The 14,175-nt window shown below is 41.0% G+C and overlaps 1 protein-coding gene across 1 annotated transcript in view; it reads left to right on the forward strand.

Annotated features, from left to right (window-relative positions):
* Positions 1–12,757: 12,757 nt before the first annotated feature.
* The window catches only part of TMEM108 (transmembrane protein 108), a 154,362-nt gene continuing 152,944 nt past the window's right edge, over positions 12,758–14,175 (forward strand). The window contains exon 1 of the mRNA XM_013184803.3: positions 12,758–13,034. The gene's annotated coding sequence lies outside the window, so the exon portion shown is untranslated. The remainder of the gene's footprint in view (positions 13,035–14,175) is intronic.

Genomic DNA, 14,175 nt, shown 5'->3' on the forward strand with positions numbered 1-14,175 from the left:
TCTCACACACACAAATTCTGAGCTTCTAGATTATCCCGTGTCCTCCTACTGTGCTACAACCTAAAAATAAACCCTTATTCATAGCAAGGTTTGTAAATCTAGACAAGTGTAAATCTGAACAAACCTACGTTTGTTTTTCAGTTGTGCCTTCCCTCGCATTATCCATTCAAAAAAGAGTAATAGGCAGAAAAAATACAAGTGTACTCATTTGTATTTTAATGATCTTGGCCAGGTTTTTAAGTTGGAAGAAGCAGAATCTGTCTAGTAGAAACTTTACCTTGTTGAAAAGGAAATCCCTCCAGGATGATTCCCGTGAATCATCCCAGCTGTTGAAAAGAGAGGTGGTAAGACCAGGAAACCTGGTATGATCTGTGTCTTCCCTATTTACTTCTGTCATCAAGGTTTCTGAAGAAAATGGCTAAGTACTGATTGCTAGAGCATTCTTTTCCTTAAGTAGCTTCTTTTTTCACGTTTACTGCCCATACACAAAGATTCACATCTTTAATATTTCACAAACATTTGCTGGTTTGCAAACCGGTCATGTAAACGAAATTTGATTCTGACCAAAATGCAAGGAAAACTAATTCTGCAAGAGGATGCTGTCTGTTTCAGAGCCAGTACCAAACACACATTTGTCACAAGGGCATAACGTCCTTCCAGGTAAAGAAGTCTGATACAAAACTTCGGGGAATTTCCATCTTCTGAAGGATTTCTTACTCTTTCTGTACAACACTTAGCACTGTTGGTCCTGTGACTGGCTGGAGCATTTCCATGCTATTTTTTGTATTTCCTTAAAACTTCATTGCAAGTTTCTCTGTCTTATTTGCACAAAACTATTTGTATATCTGCTATAAAGTTATTTACCAAGTTTGCATTTTCATTCCATATTTCCTAATCCAGCTCAATTTATATGGGAAAGACACAGCTGGGACAGTCTGTTTGTATCATGCAAAACAGACATAACTTCAAAACGAGATGCAAACTTCAAAGTGAGCTGTTTCCCTCCCTGAATGATTTCTGTTTTATTTCTTAAACCTTCTCTGCCCTAAGTCAATAAATTGGCCAATTACAATTACACCCCAAGGGAAACTGTGCCTAATGTGCCTTGATCTAATGCAAAAGATCTCTCAGTTTTCATTTCATTTCCTCTTGTATCAGGGGCATTAGTTATTTATAACCAGGTAAAGATTTTTAGTCATTCTTCCTATTGAACAAGATAGGAAGGAAGCAACTGGTAAAGAGAAGGAAAAAACACTTTGGAAGCTATCAGCAAACACTTTTCACAAAGCAAAATTCTGATCTGTGTCTGTAATAAAGTTCCTGATCCCGGGAGTCAGCAGCAGGGCTTACATTAATGGCAGCTGGACGTTACCAGTGCAGAATGTCTTGTGATGCCAGTGCAGATGCTGAGCACACTGCTCAACAGGTCAGGGGGGCTGAAGGGATACCCTTGATATTAACAGCAAGGTCTTCTTTCTAGCCTGTGCTGTATAACACAGTTAGCCACAGTGACTACTGACACTTCTTAGGGCAGGAGCAAACCCAGAGCAGGAGCAAAGTTGCCCACAACACAGCAAGAAGCTATGTGTGCAGAAGAAATCTTTTTTCTCCTTGTTCTATTCTCCTTCTTCAGTGACGGATCCAAACAGAAAAAGGAAAGATTTTGAATTTTTAACCAAAATGAAATCAAGCCTCAAAGATCAAATCTGGTTTTGAACTTTCCCAACTACAGAGTTGACAGAATTGTCCTCCAAGACTTTTTTATAGTGATCTGAACTTAGGCACAAATTTTAGTGGCAATTCTGGTGGGATTGTTCTGGAATTTACCACGGGTAACAGAACAAAATGCTTTTCAGAACCTGGAAAAATACACCTCTGTAAGTATGCATTCTACATGAACATCTAGCACATTTTATAAAGAATGCAATGGAAGTAGAAAAATACTGGTAGATCAGCATTATATAAAGAATTACTGTGACTTTATTTTTATTTTTATTTTTATTTTTATTTTTATTTTTATTTTTATTTTTATTTTTATTTTTATTTATTTATTTATTTATTTATCATTTCTGGTGGCATTCAGAAATAATTTGGACCAAGCTTGTCTCTTTAGACTAAGTTTTATTTTGCTCAGATGTATTCTGATCCCCATATGCTCTCTCTTGCCTTGGCTAGGAAAATAGGAAATAAAAACCAGGAGGAAACGGGAGAATCAGTTCTAGTTTGTGTTAGTAGTGATGGAGTCAGAGCTGCCTTTAATGTGGGTAATGTGAGAACACGGATTTTTTTCTGACAGCCCGACAGAGAAGCTTTTGTGATTGGAAAAGCTTGTAGTGAGTAATGAAAATATATGTATGTGTATATGAGCGGGTATGCGGCTGACAAAGAAAAATGGGTTCCTTCGCTCCTTGCTTCAAAAAATGGGGAATTGCAGCTCTCCATTAGGTAAAGCATTTCTTGGAGGAGATGAATAAACAAGTGCCTAACAAGCCCCCGGTGGACGTCGAATGGGGCTGACAGGAGGCAGGTGCCACGCTGAATGGCATTATAAATCAAAAGGCACTGAACAAATAAAAGTACTGGTTGGAAGGAGTTGATTATGGTTTGGCTAAAGGTTGAATTTAGTCTGTGATGAGGCTGAGGAGACCCACTGGAGGGTGGAAGGGTAGAGGAAGAAAGAGTTTAGAGATGTCTTATTGAAGAAATAATAGAGGATGAACTCCAAAGTTTCAGCTCTCTGACACAGTGGTAGTAAATAGTTACAGCTGGCAGCTGTCTAGGTGGAAAACTGTTACGTCAAAGCTGAAACGTGGTCAGTATCTCCTAAAATAAATTCAGAAAGAGAAGTTCAAACTTTTGAATACAAACATGTGCTGCATGAGTGCTAAAATTCCATGGACAAATTGTATTAGTCGGTCTTTTATAAACATCCTTTGTTTTCTGTTCGTTTGTTCATTCTTTCCTTCAATCCTTCCAGCATTAGCTGTAGTGGGAAAATCTACTGGTGGTCCTCTTTTAAGAGAAGACAAATGAGAAAAGAACAACACCAAAACGTGCACATTCTTTTCCACTAAACACAGCTCTGCATTACATTTCCTTAATTGATTTTATTTCTGAATGGCAGCTTATGAAAAATAAACGATATGCTGACTTATTACTCACTGAAGTAAACTGTTAACTTGTGAATCTGTCAATTTTACCTATTCCATTCCATGCATAAGGTGTAAGTTGAAGCCCAGGATCTTTAAAAACTTGGACCTATTTGTGCAGTCCTGAGGGAGTGAGGCTTTATAAGTACTTTATAAGTACCTCTTCCCACTGTGTTATTACTAAATTATCGCTTTCTTATTTCTGCTGTCTTAACTTGTATGACTTGACTGTACAAACAGAAGCTTGTTGACTTGAAAATGAGCAGCACTGAGTTGGGCACAAGTTTTGCCTCAGAGGATAATTTTTAATAAAGTAAACCTCATGAAACTGGATACATTTGCATAGGAACAGAAAAGAATGAGGCAAATATTTCTGCTTTGTCTTGAAGAGAACAAGGGTATGTAGGGACATTGCATTCTTTTTTGTTTGTTTCTGTGTCTGTAGTTCTTAACCAAATGCTTTAGCATTTCTGAAGTCATTATTCAAGCAAAATTACTAACTTCAAAGTCTCAGAATGTGGCCGTGGGCCTGAAAAATCATTAGGATCATCTTGGTTGATATGTCACAGCACTGTGAATTGCTAGAGGGTGGCAATAATAACAAGGTTGAATTTAGCATTCTAAGCAGAACCAGACAAATAGCTTGGAAATGTGCATTTTCCATGGGCAAAGAGGAGGTTACGGGACAGACGGGAACACTGTAGACTTTTAAGTGGTCAAAGAAACAGATCCTTGCTTTTGATCTGAGAAGATGGCTGCTAATCTTGAAAAAATAGTTGACTCACACTGACAAAAGAGGATGCAGACACTATGTTGGAACTGAGGTGCGCATCACAACATTTATTTAATGCCGCACATGGACACATACACACAGGGACATCGTTTGTTGTGTGCTAGGCCAATTCAAGGCATCGCACTACGCCCCGCTTCCAAAGACCTGCTTGGGGTTGTTTGTTTTGAGAGAAGGGATATAAATCCTATAAATCCAGGCTCAGTGTCTGCCAACCAGACTCCTTACTCTCCTGCCACAAGGCTGGGTGAATCATTGCTCCAGGTTTCACAGCTGCAATATGTCAATTTTCTTTCCAAGGATGGGCCCGCTTGCCATCCCAGCATGATGGGTCACTCAGGGAGTGAACAATGTTCAGCCAAGCACCTTAAAGCATGGTGCATTATAAACAAAATCACCATGATTTAGGACCTGCCTTTTTCCCGGCTGTGAATATGAAGCCAAAACATTTGCTGACCCAGACTTTCGAGGCAAATTCCTACACGAGGGTATCAGCAATTGTACAGGATGCGCTGCGTGTCTTGTAACTGCCGTAAAACCGAGACAAGCTGGGTGGTACATTGGATGTTCAGAGCTGACCCAGCGTGATGGTGAGCGCAGGCTGAGCCAAGCCGTGCCTGCAGGGTGCTGTCCCCCTGCACCGGCACCTGGCCGACGGGAGCTGCCTGGGGCTGCCCAGCCGAGCGCATCGCCTGAGCCCAGCCTCATCCCAGCAGGAAGCCCGGGAACGGCACGCTTTCAGACTGGTTTCTCTGATCACAGTGCTGTGTCTGGCAATTAATGTCAGAGTTAATTAATACAGCTAATTCATACCCATTAGGAGATGGATAAATATCCACTAGAAATGCAGCTGTTTTCACCGTCCTCTTTTATTGATGTTACCATGGGTCAGCTGCCGATGTCTTACAGTTGTTACTGAGCTGGGATGATCTATAAAATGTAATCTGGAGTTTAAAACTTCTATTATTTCTCCTTTACAAGCCCTTTCTCCTTGCCAGTCAATCCGTCTTTACTTTGACAAATGCTCTCTCCGAATGCCAGCGCGACCTGCCATTAACTCCTGCCTTCTGTAATATTAACAATCTCAGACAGCATAATTTGCACGGTGCTTAAGAGGGTTTTGTTTGTTTGTTTTATTGACATATAATAGAAATAGATGAATTAAATCTGGCCTTGACTGATCAGAAGCTTGTTGCGCAAAACACAGCACAAAATACAGTGCAGTCTGGATTGCCTCCAAATTGAATTACTGTGTATCAGGAATGATGAGGCAAATCTGGGATTTGATGGTGATTTGTATTGCAGAGCTATGGGCTGGTCTTTCCAGAAGTTTGGAAGAATGAAACGAGAAAGTCAAACACCTGCACCTATTGGAAATGGATGGGCAGAGGTTGTTGAAGAGGTTGGCCCTGTAAAAATAGCTAAGAAACTTTTGCAAGCAGGGATGAAAGCAGCAAAGGGTAAATAATTGCAAGCGGATGGAAAACATATAGACATCCTTCCTTGTCACCAAAGGCATTAAAAGAAAAGAAAAGCCCTTTTGTTACTGTAAATGATCTTTTCCCCCTATCTGCTAGCAAAAAAAAATCTAACACTCTTATCTTTGGACAAAAATAATCAAAGGAAATCAATATACTTATAACAGAAATCATATGTCAGGTTTCGGCACAAAACATACTTTTACCTCTTTTTTTTTTTTTTTCTAAAGAAAATAGTAATATACTACTTGTTCAACAACACCTCACGTTTATATTTGATAACAAATAATAGGCTGATATGTTGGCCATGTCTTTTATTTGGATTTCTGGCTGAAACACTTCCACACTTCTACTGCAAGTTAGAATTAGAAAAAGACCTTATTTTTCTTTTCCTTGCCAAAGTGAGGAAAAATTACTATTGTCAGGACATCAAGGCTGCTGTAGAACACTTCTGGAAAGCTGCTGTGACTGGGGGACTTCCAGTGGGGTCACAAAGGCAAAAAAGTAATGCGTGAGTGAATCAGAATCTTGAAGTATGCTTTGCAACCAAATGCACTTACTAATCTCTAGAAAATGCTGAGCTACAGAGAAGAGATCCAGCAGTCTCTAATTGGTTGTATTTTCATAAAACCAGAAATATAGTGCTACAATGTCAAGGAGATAATTTTCTAATTGGATCAGAGATGGTGCAAACAATTTTTATCAGACAACAGTTTTTAAAATCTCACTTCCTAGAGTTGTAAGTTATAAGGCAATTAGTTTTCATTAAAATGCAGTCCCAGCCTTTGAGATTGTAAAAACATGGGTTTTCTTTTCCTTCACTCCCTGAAATGCAGAAATCAGAAGATGACAAATAACATAGCTTATTTTCGTTTTCTTTAATTGGAGAGATAGTATAATGAATTAATCCAGTTGCTTGCTACTTTTGAACCTGATTGTAATTTTATGGATCTTTACACTTAGGAATAAGAACAGCACAATCTTTGCAGGGGAACTTTGAACTTAATAGAACACTTTGCAACTTACTGCATGTCTCTAATGTTCACTGTATGCTTCATTTCTGCTTCTGAAAAAATCCATGACAAATAAATGCATCCAATCAAAGGTTCTGTATGCTAATCTGAATCCGGACAGAACAACTCCAAAGGAAAAGAGGGGTAATTTAGAAGGAAAAAGCAAACAAATTTTTTCTTTGCCGGTGTTTATATGACAGATGGTGAGCAGAATCCTGGGTAATCTGTTAGTCCATGTGAGTGAAATCAATTAAGTTTAGAAAAGCTATTTATTGCCAGGGAGATTAAAAAGTAATTAGCAATTATAAAGAAATCTGTAAGGGTACTAATTATAATGAAACAGTGAGTTTAGTTCCTGGACAGGAGGGAGGGTCTAAATACAGGGGAAGCTTGTATCTTATCTGTTGTTTATTAAGGAAATAGCAAGCACTATCTTTTTGCTGTCATGGTGATGATCTCTGGAAAAGCCTCCTGGATTTTTATCGTGATGCTGACACAATAACAACAGCCCTAATACCAGTTTATTAAAACCCCAATACAGGATTAAGTACTTAGCTAAAAACATTTAGCAAGAGATAGGAAAAGAATTGAAAATCTTGCTACTTCTGTAATCAAAACTTTTCCTGCAATTCCTTTTATTACTTTTAGTCACCTACTTGTCATTGTAGTCATTCTCCCTCCTGATTTCAAGATCTGGCCATAAGGTACTTCTGAGAATAATTTTATTCGATGCCACTAAGTTTCTGCAAGGGGTACATCTGACTCCCAGACAACAATCCAAAACTGTATTTCATTTTTTCCAGCCACATACTATTTTGAGACGTTCCTGCAGGAAGCAAATCTTTTTCTTGTTTAAAAAGTCCATTGTTTCTAGGTCTGCAAATCCTGTTATTGAAAGCACTCCTTCAAACATACCCGAAGGAAACTTACTTGTGAAGAGCTAGTTATGGAGGGAGGCTGGATGGTAAGCGAACAGCTGTGTTGTCGTGCATGGTGAAATGGAAGCTCTGCAAACAGTCCAAAGAGGTTCCCAGCGCGAAGCCATTTACCAGGTGACCACTGGTGAAGTTTGACTGCTGGAAAGTATGCATGAAACCTCAGTGTAAAGGTGATCACGGAACATTTCTATCGTCAATATGGGCATAAAAAAGGGGAGCACCTAAGATGAAGGAACAAGCAGCAGCAACAAAATGCTGGAGTTTATGGAAGATGTTGGTTTGTTGAAAAGGCTTATCATGCCACGAGGGGAGGTCTTCTCAGGCACTTGCTGTCCAGGGTGCCCAAGTTTCTTCCCTGCTGTGCCACTGTTGTTATTCCTGACTTTGATAGACACAGTAAAACAGTAACTGAATCCCCCACTGTTTTGGTGTGATGTGGTGGTGCCTCTTCAGGAAGATAGCTACGGACAATAGTGATTGCTTCAAACAGCAGTAAGAGTTCCTTATGGCTGAGGGCTTCTTTAATCTAGGTTTCTTTGTTGGCGTGTTGTAAGAAATGCTCTTCTCCATGTAAACTTCTCTCAGATGGCTGTGCTGAACAAATATCCCATATTTTTACTTTCAGTCACCAGTGAACATTCTCAGAAATGTGTTTCATTAAGATATGGGTGAGGCACATATATCATCAGCACCTCTAGTTTTGAATCATCTCTTCAGTGCCTTTGTAAAAAAAGAAAAAAAAAAGCAACACATCAATATTCTGAAGCCTGATAAGTAATATTTAGACGACTGAACTGAAATAATTGCGACAAGCATTCAAGCATTGAAAATTTTATATTCTAGTGTGTACTTTTCAGTGGTATATTATAAGTTCTTCAGCAGAATACCTAAGAAGCTGCAGTCTTACTCAATGAATAGTACTTTAAAAATGTTTTGATATTTTTTTTTAAGGCTTAAGGTTTTTTCTTCTCTCTCTGAAAACTTTTAAAGCTTTGATAATTTTTTGTTTTAAGATTTTGTATTTTTAATCATAGAATCATTAAGGTTGGAAAAGACCTTCATGATCATCATGTCCAACCATCACCCTACTACCAATATATTGCTGATTTTCCATCTTTAAGACATTAGTTGCTAATTAAATGTTTAGAGAGCTGGTATTTTTCTGAAACTTCTGGTATGCTCATGAAACTGACACAAGAACAACTCTCCCCTACTGACAGCAAACTTTCTTGATTAATGGGCATCAAAACCAAATCTGTGAGCACTTTCCTCAAGCCATGCAACATGTAAGCATGTCCTATGCGTGAATGAATTTGGCATTTGTATCTGATGATCTTTGGATTCTTCTGTCCTTCCCTTTTCTTTACAAATTCTGGAGTGATGTAAGGTGATTGTGAGAGACAGAAAGGTATAGAAGAACTCCAGATACGAGGTGTAAGGTTTTTGAAGTTTGCAAACTTAATGCTAGACTTCCAGGACCATGTACAGGGATTTAAATAAGAATTGCTCAGTCTGAAAGCTGCTCAGTATTTATAGATTCTGTGTTTGTCAGTGAAGTAGGTGAATGTTCAATATGCCTGAAAACCAGACTACTTCAATGAAATATTATAAGCATGGATTTGGGGACCCATTGCTAAGTATAAGCTTAAATACAAAGGGTGGTAGTAACAGAAGGCTCCATTGCCTGCTGTTATCATAGCACGGCTGAACTCCCCATCAAAATTAGTCCTGTGAACATAAAATGGGAAGCATTATTTTTCAAACTTTCTAAATGGATCAGGCCAATATTGTAATCCTGAAAGACTGAAGGTCTAATATTTTCCTTTTTCTTCGCAGTATTTTATCGTTACTTTTATCCTATCTTTGTGAGGTCTTTCCTTCTCTCACACTACCTGTGCTTCTTAGAACATGAATAATTTCATGACTTTATAAAGACCTAGAGATGAATTAAATTTGAGATGAAAGGAAAAGAGATTAATAGTGAATGGGAAAAAGCTTTCTGCTTTAAAAAAAGTGACTCTAATACTATGCATTCACTGCCAGTGCTTTTTTGAGAAGTATTTATGATCACAGATGTTTATAAGCCAAGACATTTCTGTTAAAAAAATGTGTTTAAGGGGTAGTTCTATTTATGTAGGGAACACATCCATTACAACTCATCTCCGGGTTTTACTTTTAGAACACTGCCACAATATTTTAGTATAATTTATTAAAAACTTAATAGGCTGTTAGCTCTCAAGTTGTAAATGAAGCATGTAGGAGGAAAGGAATTACTACTGTACAGCTCCTGCAACAGGAAATAATTACAGTCCTTCTAGGATAAGAAGGGGGTGGAAAAATACTGTGTAGTAAGTTCTGTATATTTTGTCCTCCCAGTGACATACTGATTCAGCTTTAAAAACTGCATATTTATAAGCTCCTGGTGAACATTTGTTTCCTACCATGAGACTGATCTGTAGAGAGAGTGAATGGTTATGGTTGTGTAGGGCCATCCAGACCTCTTCAGCTCATCTGGGACACTTCATGGTTGTAGGTCTGACAGTTGGCAATTGCATCTCTTGTGCATTGCCCAAGAGAGCAGATCTTAGGGGCTTGTTTTCAAAAGAACTCTGAAAATTTTGGTATTAATTTAGTTCGCTGGCTCAGGTTCTGTAAGTGTTTGTATTGCACCTACTATTCCTAGCTGAAAATGGGAATGTTTTTGTCTGTGAGCTGTGTTTATAAGTTGTGTCTGTCCCAGGAAGCTTGAAGTCAAGCTGGCCAATGATAGGAGAGAGAGAGAAGAGCTGGAGAAGTGACCTGGCTTGTCAGAAAAATGTGCTAGCTTGATGGCAGGCTTGGGAAGAGAGAACAGACTTCCTCTGGCTCCTCCATAAATGTTTTATTCACACTGGATCAGTATGGCTTGTATACTTCATCCAGACCCCCCTTCAGGCTGATGGAGATCTATCAGGCTTCAATTCTCAGGGTGCTGAGTACTTCATGGATTAAGATGTTTTTCTCTAGAATTCATGTACACAGCCTCATTCATCCTACCTTATACCCTACATCCATTTCATAAAGACAAATTTTACTTTGTATATAAAATAGTTCAATTTGGATTCTGTATGCATTGAAAATTGTCATTTATTTTGGTTCAGAACTCCCTTTTTATTTTTTGTTACTTACAAGAATTAATAATGTCTTGTGCTTTTATAAATCCCATGATGATTTTGAAAATCTCTTATAACTATAGTTATAACATCAAAATGAATTTTGTTCCAGTGAGGAAGAAAATCCAATTCTTTTCATTTGTTCTGTATAATTACTTATGAATTATAGTGCCTCAAAGGAGTGACACTTTTTGGCTTTTCTACCAGAGACAAGCCATAACCTGTCTTTAAATTACAGATCTCTGAGGAGGCTGAACCTTCGCCTTCTTCAGAAAACATCTTTTAACCTGTGAATAACTAATGATGGCTGGTTAAAAAGAAACTACTAAATTGTCTTAAAATGGTTAACACCAGGTATGTAAAACACAGACAGACGAGTGATTTCTCTGAAATATGGCTTTCATATCTGGTCTACATGAATCCTAGGGTAATGTTTTCTCAGAAGTTGATATTTCCTACTGAATTGCACTAAGCAACTATAGAAGAAAAAGCTTTTACAGAACAAAATTATTTTGAAAGTTGCAAGAGCTGATGGACGTTCTGCCAAACAAATCCCCTCTGTGTGGAGCATAGGGGTGCTTTTTAACTTCAGACTAATACCTTATTCTGTACAGCCCAGCTGGAAGAGCAAACTGGTGCTCCTTTTCTCTTTGAATCTGGACCAGGGCTTCATTTCTGTCAAAAAGAAACCTGTGCTTCTTGAGCAGTTACTCCATTTCCACCATGGACTCTGCATCAAGTCCATGTCTTTTGGAAAGTCTATTGGAAAAGGATATAAAGCTATTATCCACCTCCAGTAATATTCCTGCTACTACCAACTACAGTGCTAGTAAAGGTACAGTAACTGCATAAAACCTGGAAAAAGAGTATTTTTGAAGGGCTAGCGGCAAGCAACACTTGCTCAAGGGGGATATGCTTGATCCCACTGATTGCTAGAAAGCATTGCATATTGCAAAGCTGAACTGCACATTTACAGCTTGGATTTTCACATTCCTTGCAAGCTGGGCGCTTAGTGTAGGTGAAACATTTATTTTACAGATTCAAACCCTTTGTGGCCAAGTACTGGGGCATTGATGCTCTCTCGTACTCTGTAACTCTAAAAACTGTTGACTATGTTACTGAGTCTATAAGCTGGCAATTGGTTTACTTTGTGTGAGTGCTATAAGCTGGGTATCCACCAGCTGGCAGACAGAACTGGGGAGGCTGATCTGAGAAATTGTCCTTATATTTGCTCATCCTACAGGAGGCCAGGAATCTTACACTTCCTAGCCAGTAGTGAGATACTCCATTATTACAGCTCAGTTAGTGCTTTGGGCCCAATTATTTCGTATGTTACTGTGATTCAAAAACTTAACCAACTTCAGATGTTGCCGGTTGCTGGTGTGTGACATGGACTCAGCAAGCCATTTTGTTATTAAGCATGAGGCAACTCAAAAATTTAAATACTGGGCAAAAGAAGAAAAGAGAATGGAAAGCCACAAAGAGCGCAGCAGTTGGTGCTCTTCCACTGGCAAAGAAAAAGTCTCATCGACTATTCAGCAGTCTCGATGTTGGTAATATTTTACCAGCAGCAACTCTTTCTTGGATCAGAAAGAAGACTGAGAAGTTTGGGAAGCCTTTGGGGTGAGCTGTGGAGTGCCCAGGCTGCCGGGGTGACCTTCCAGGTGTCCCACTCCTAGGGCACACTCGGAATTTCCACTGAAGCACCGGAGGATGTGAAAAGTAAGACAGACTATGCTGGAAGAAGACAGATGCAGCAGGTTAGTGTTTGCTGCTAATGACCATAGAGCAACCGAAAACCCAGGGCAGGAAGGTGCGGCAGAAAGGCGGTGTTTCCACCCTACAGTGCATACAGGACCTCACAGACCAGCCATGGCCATGGTTGCTGAGGAAAGGGGAGCGAAGGCTCTGGGCTGTCAGACAGCAGGAGCTCCTGAGGGGAGCCCCGGGTTTGCCCCATGCCAGCACCCCGGGCGGCTCCTCACCGGCGAGGTGCGCCCACCCCAAGGCCCACCGGCCCCCCTCAGCCCCCCAGCGCTGCCCTGAGGGATCAATAGACGATTTTTAACACCCCGCTGCCTTGCGGCGGGAGGCACGGCGCTGACCAAGCGCCTGCCGCGGCCTCCTGTGGGCGCCTTGTGGCCCTGCGGCCATCGCCCCCCTCACGGCCGCGGCTCCTCGCCGCCCCCCCCCTCCCCGTGCCCGGGAGCCCCGCCTAAGGCGGCGGGGCCGGGGGGCCGTGCCGGTGCCCGGGCCAGGCGAAGGAGGGAAAGGGGCTGGGGCTCTGCTCCCCCCCCTTATTTTTTCTCTCATTTTTTTTTCCCTTTTCCCTCCGTTCCGTGTGAATACGCGGTTGGGGAGGCAGGCGCGCACCGCGAACAGCGCGGGGCTCGCTTCCACTCGCTCCGCCTGGGCGGGGAAGCCGCTCGGAGGGGGGACATGAATATCTGCCGCTGCCTGCGACGCCTCGCATCCCTAGCAGGAGGCAGGACCTTGTGAAGCAGCAGCTACCCGGTGAGTACATGGCTGCTGAGGCACCCGCCGGCTGCTCCTTGTCGCAGGGAGCCGTGGGGCTGGGGCTGGCAGCCCGCTCCTCACGGTGACAGAGCTCTGCAGGGAAGACGGCGGCCCTTTTTTAGCAGCTCTGCGAGCATAGCCCTAAAGAAAGCCTGTTTGTAGCTCTTAAAAAGGCAGTACCTTTTATCTGGGCGGTTTGCAAGCGAGAGCCTTCGTGTATTTCTTTTAAATCGTAGGAGGGGCCAAGGCACTGTTTCAGGAAAATATTTTAAAGCTTACAGTGAATAAAGGGCTGATAGGAGAAGTAAGACAGCCCTGGGTTGGGAATTAAGGACTGAACTGACTTCTGCAGGAAGAAACGGGAAGGGAATTGAACTGTGCTGTGAATAAATGGCCGTGCTTGTGCGGCAGAGCTACGAGATGTTTGATCTAGCAGAGAAAATCTACCGGTCCTAACTACCCACAGCACCCGGCTCCGCGGAGGGAGTGCTTCGTGTGGAGGGGCATCTGCGGAGAAGGACACCGATTACAGCGAACAGGACCAATCCCTCTTTCTCCTATTGATAATTTCATGTTTAAAAACGACCCTTTTACTGCTTCAGGCGCTAAAGCAGTGATGGGAACGCGCTTGCGATGAGCGATTCGGTCATTTTACAGACACTTGTTTGCAGGGTGGGCATGGGAGAAGGGTGGATTTAAGGAGTGCAGTTCAGAAAACAGATTTTAAAAAGCTGTAATATCTCCTGGTGTTTTGCAGCAGTACTTCTGGAAAGCAGGTGTAACTGTTCAAATCTATATAAAGTTCCCACTCCTACATTTGCAGTGTGACTTAACCAAATCAATTGCAGGAACAGCTAGCAGTATGGTAACAGCAGTACTACCTGTATCTGAAAGTAATCTAGCAACTTTACTTAAATACTGTATTAATCAGAACTAAATCTGGGCATGCAAGCCCTTAGGTGTTGCCTACTTTGCTGTTGTCCCAGTGTGACCTATTCTTACCTGCTTTCTGTAGCAGATTTATTGTAGGTCCTAACCATAAAGTAACCTGTGCAGATGCAAGGAAATAATTATGGTAAAATGTAATAGCAGCTGTTCTGATTGTGATGAATCATGCTAATCAGCTGTGTGAACATCA

Source organism: Anser cygnoides, chromosome 2 (assembly GCF_040182565.1).
Source record: "Anser cygnoides isolate HZ-2024a breed goose chromosome 2, Taihu_goose_T2T_genome, whole genome shotgun sequence".
Taxonomy (NCBI): domain Eukaryota; kingdom Metazoa; phylum Chordata; class Aves; order Anseriformes; family Anatidae; genus Anser; species Anser cygnoides.